Source organism: Hetaerina americana, unplaced genomic scaffold, assembly GCF_022747635.1.
Source record: "Hetaerina americana unplaced genomic scaffold, ioHetAmer1.1.p SCAF_38, whole genome shotgun sequence".
In the NCBI taxonomy this organism is placed as follows: Eukaryota; Metazoa; Arthropoda; class Insecta; order Odonata; family Calopterygidae; genus Hetaerina; species Hetaerina americana.
In genome coordinates, this window is record NW_027286963.1 from 206,078 (window position 1) to 211,590 (window position 5,513).

Here is a 5,513-nt window from a genome sequence, read left to right on the forward strand (position 1 = left end):
ATGTTCATTTGTCAACTCGTAAGGCACTTTGGGAATTTTGTGATACTAATTTAGTCAATTAAACAATTAAATGCACATTTTAATCGATATAATTGAAAGATGGACGATATTTATGCAACTTTATTTTGCATTTTAATATTAAATTCATTTTTTCAGCTGTTTTATTATAAAAGTTCTTAGGGTTACTTTAACTTTTTTCCAGATATGTTATTGCAGTTGTTTCGGAATAAACTATTGTCAAAATCTTCAATATTCATCGCATAAGCCAGAGAGTCAACTTATCAGAAATACAGAGCAAAATGCCAACTGCTCTAATTCTTTTCGAAAAAATGAAATTTCACATATTCCTCCGAAATAGTAGAATGTTTTACGATGTGTATCGATGAACCCATTTTATACTCAAATTAGGTCGAAGAGAGGGAAATTCAAAAAACGTTGACTGTTGATGTCAGTTTTCGCATACTTTTTCATTGACCTGTCAAGTTTACATTTTGATTGTTTTTGTTCAATGGTGCTGATTCTAATCTCTCACAGATAATGTTTCTCATAGATAATGAAGATGTTGTTCACATCTTAGTATTAATATATAGGTGAAAATATCAAACTTCCATCTGCTAAAATTGCAATTGAACAGATGTCTAACTTAGGACTATCAAATCAGCTGACAAAATAAAATGCTAATTATGAATACATAAAATTTCGCAATAAGTTCATAGTTTTAGCCATATTGTGGTGGAAGGGAACCATAAAGAAAAAATGAAAGCCTTTACATATTTCACTTCTCCACTTTATATTAAGATTATTATAGCTCAGAGAGACATCATGAAATCTTGTAAGTGAAGATGGCCCAGTCAAAATCCACATTTTAATGTGTCATTCCATGCAGTGGAAAAGTGCAATATTTTCATTTCTTGGTCTAAATTTTCTAATATCAATGAATAAGGGTTTTCTATGTGCTTCAAATTAAACAAATCACTATCACATGAGGAGAAATTGCGTTTTATTTTTTAATAAAATCTTTTCCAAACATTGGAGAAGATTTTCCATTCTTCCGAACAATTGGCTAACCTTCATTAAACTGTGACAAATTTTAATTTTTTAAATCATTCAAAATTATTTAGGTTGGTCTTGACTTTAACGTTTAATAAAACACTAATTACATTCTGTTTTCATTTAGTTAATAGAAATAAATAAAATGCTTTCATTAAATACATTTAATTTTGGCTTATTGACTAAATATATTATTATTGTATAGACTATTTGTCCGACCCCGGTGGCGGCGGGGTAACGTCCTCGTCTGCCATTCCAAGGGTCGCGGGTTCGATTCCCGCCTGGGTGAGTTTTCCTCCACCTAGGGCTTGGGTGTTTGTAAATGTGACTATTGTTATTGTTGTTAATAGCTCGATGTAAAGGCCAAAATGTGCTGTTTTCGGACTCATACTGAATAAATAAATAAATAAATAAATAAATATGTATCGCCTTCTTGTTTTACATTGTTTGCTTTATTATTGAATGCAATATGACCACATCACAACTTAAGAAATAAAATTGTTAAATATGAAATGCTGAGTGAGAAGTTAATTTAGAAATTTCTATTAAACAATGCTTGTTTTCCTGGGTAACATGAACTATTGAGTGATGGGTTGATGCTACTAATGGCATCTACATCACTCGAGAAGCTCTTCAAGATAGTAGTTACAATTCTCTTAAAACAGATGATTGCTTCAAGTAAGGCCTATGAGTCTCCAGGACTAGATTATTTTCATAGCTTCTACCATAAAATTTATTGTAGTAATGCTCGAGACTAAGTGGCAAGCCCGTCTGTAGTAGCATTTTTAAATGTGCCACACATGTGAGCAGTATTCTCATGGAGACACAATCAAAAAGATTTCTACAAAAAACTTTCTTATATATCATTATTTTTGTGAAGTATCTACATGGTATGCCGTCTTAATTGAAAAGCGTTTCATGCAAACCAAAGGAAAGTAACTATTTGATGACACTTTTCACATAAAATCCACATCCAAACATCTAATGAAGTGATGTATCTAATTATAAATAAGTACTTTAATTATAACCCTGCAGAGGGCCCAAAGCAAAACACATTGGAAGTGACTTTTTAAGCTTATTCATTATATTCCATGGTTCACGTGCCAAATAGACAATTCATTATAGAATTACACAGTAACAAACTTTCATTCAGTTGATGTTGATAAAAGTGTGTTTGATACAATGATACCTGACCATTGTACAATATTATAATTTTTTCGGTTCCTATGACCTTGCATGATAAGTCTCTTGCATATAGAAGCATTTTTCCAAGGAAAATGTTCACTATTTATGGGAACTCCTCATGGCATATAGTTGATAAAATGCTTTGTATACTAAATCATTTAATGATAGTTTTAATGAATTTTACACATCCACATTTATGTCCAATAGTTAATAATGGGTCTCATTGGAAATTCAACTTTTATGCCATCTCTAAATTTTCTAAATATATCTTGTCCAAACAACAATTTGGTTTTTGAAAAGGCTCTTCTAAAACTTTTGAAATTTTATCACATGAAAATTGTAAAGGCATGGGGTCTACATTCTTTTAAATATTCATTCTTACATTCAATAAAACATGGAGTTTGCATTCTTAGATTTTATTATGACATTTAACATATTTGTCCATCTACTACTTATTAATAAATACTGGAGAATTGGAATGAGAGGTGTTCCTTATATATCACTAGATCCTTATACCAGAAACAGTAAATAAGTTTTTTCCATAGCTAAGGATGCTGTGAAAGCAAACTTAGGAGTATCAAATGTGTCTTCCCCAGGTTCAGTCACAAGTTCGATTCTATTCTTAATCTTTGCAGATGACTTAAATACATGTTTACCCAATACTATAATTAAAACTGCTATGCATACAGGTGATAATAATTTTCATTATGTAATTATAGCCAAGGATAAATATTGTATTAACACAACTCAGGAAATGCACTCATGGTGTACTGATAAATGTCAGGTATTGAATTGTCAAAAAAGATACACCTTAGTTTAATAATACTCTCGACATTTTCTTAAAATTTAACGATAATAATTTTGAATTTACAAATGAATTAAAATAACTGGGTATAATTACAAATTTTCAGTCCAAATGGGGGGCATGCATCAAATCTGTAAGACAATAAGCAGTTGTACTTATTTTCCATACTAAGGAATGAAGTAGACACAAAAATTTAGCCAATGTTATACTATACTCAATTTTACACGAGTAAAATATAATACTGAGCTACAGGGGGTAATAAAGTGCGTGATACTTTTTAATGAAAACAGATAATTAGGCTTAAGTGTAAAACTAAGTATAGAGATCACTGTAATTCATTAGTAAAAAAACTAGGTGTATTAACTGTACCATACGTATGCCCACATTTTCAATTAATTATTATATGTTTGACAAAAAATTAAAAATTTTGACAAAAATAATGCTTATCAAATTCATGGCATCCAAGTTGGTAATGATCTCCAAGTAAATTAACAAAAATATGTTCAAAATCTTTCATGCTATTGTGATGAAACTATATAATAAGCTGCCAAAATGATTCAAGTTGTCAAAAGGTGTCCCTTCAGTTGATGAAAAGTTAAACGAAATTCAGTCGAAATGCATTAATAGAATTATACTTTATTTCATGATTTTCGACCTAACCTATGATTATACTCAAGCCATTTGGATTAATAAATTTTTTCCTCTTCTAAATTATGGACAGTTCTCAAATATGCTTTGAAAAATCTTTCAAAGTGATTAGAAATTATCATACTTCCCATGGATATTTCACGCATAATATTGGCTCACGTCGATGCCTCCCACCTATGTGGGGAATAATTTAATGGAGCCTACCACCATGAAATGAACAAAAAATAGCTTCCTTTAACACAATATTTTTTTCATTCGACTATTTTCAAAAAGTTCTCACTTGGAAGTACAAATATGAAAATATAGCATTGGAAAATATTTCCCTCTAAGAGCATGAGAAGGTTCAAAGAGCCACATAACCAACTGTTCTAAATGAATTTTTTTATAATGGGTTGATACGAATAAACAAAATTACCCATATAAAAAATAATAATGCATAAAAATATGACACTACAACAAGTAGTACTGAAGTAAACAATGTAAGGCATTGTAACCAAATGAAGAGTAAACATAATCAAGCTTACCTTATCATTCCTCCTTTGTCAAATTTCAAGGTAATAACATTTTTTTGGGGAAACATTGTCGATGAATTGCAGTTTTGACCCAGAGTTTGTAACATAACCTTGAGGCACAAATGAATTCCTTCTAAGGAATGTGCAGTGGCAGATGCTGAGCTGAATTGTAGTTGTATTGACATAAGAACCAATCAAAATTTCACGAATCTTATAAATTGGCCTGGGCAGGAGTGTCCCAAATAAATGCACAACCTCAAAAAGACTAAAAGTCATATGGTAAAGTGGGGGAAAGTTAACCGAATTTCTGTGAAAACACCTCAAATATTCACAACAATCCATTAAAAATCAACAGACATTAGATGAACCATTAGACTTTTACACATTGTTGATACACTTATGGATGATATTTGTTCCTGCCAAATAATTAAGTCATTATATATCTCCATCTGTTGTCATTTAATCCATTATTCAGGGCCAAATGATTTTCTCCAAAAAGTTAACTAATCATAATGAAGCATGTATCTGTCATTGCCAGATGGGTTTGGTTTTTCTGTATCTGTGATATGCAATAGTATTAACATGCTAATGACATGGCACAAGCAGAAGGAACTTCATGAATAAAGAAGATTTAAAAGTCTTTTACATATGATACATTTGAGATATAACATGTTAGTCAGAACTTGTAAACTATTTGACCAAGGGAAAGAATTTAATTAATTAATTACGTTTTCTAATCTGATTTCTATGAAGCAAATGTTAATTTCAGGGGGATGTTTATTAATCTTGTCATAGGTGAGGAATGATAAATCAAATGTAGGCCTTATTAGGAAATATTGCTATGAGTTATAACTCCAGAATCATTTTAAAGAAAGGAGAATTGGTCTTATTATGAATTTCCTTACCTCATCCAAGTATTTGTATTTTGAACTAACATTCTCCATCATTTATGAAATAAAGGAGCAAAACTGAATAAGTTCCTACACATAAAAATAACTTATCAATTGGGCAAGTTCAAAAATGTGAAGTTCAGCACCACAGCTCATTGATTTAGATAGGTTTTATAAAACTACTAAGGTTAATCCTTATTAGGGTTAAACAGGAAATACACCACGATTTTCATCGATGTTACAGCATAACACAGAAAATCGAACCCAGGTAAATTTGATATGTAATATAAAAATAACAATTTGTCACGATGATGATACAAATATATCTAAGAAAAAAATTAAAGCTCTACACATGGTTGCAAAGAAAATTTATTTTTGGTTGTGACAGAGGGATAGGAGGGGACGGGCAGTGCAAAGAATTCA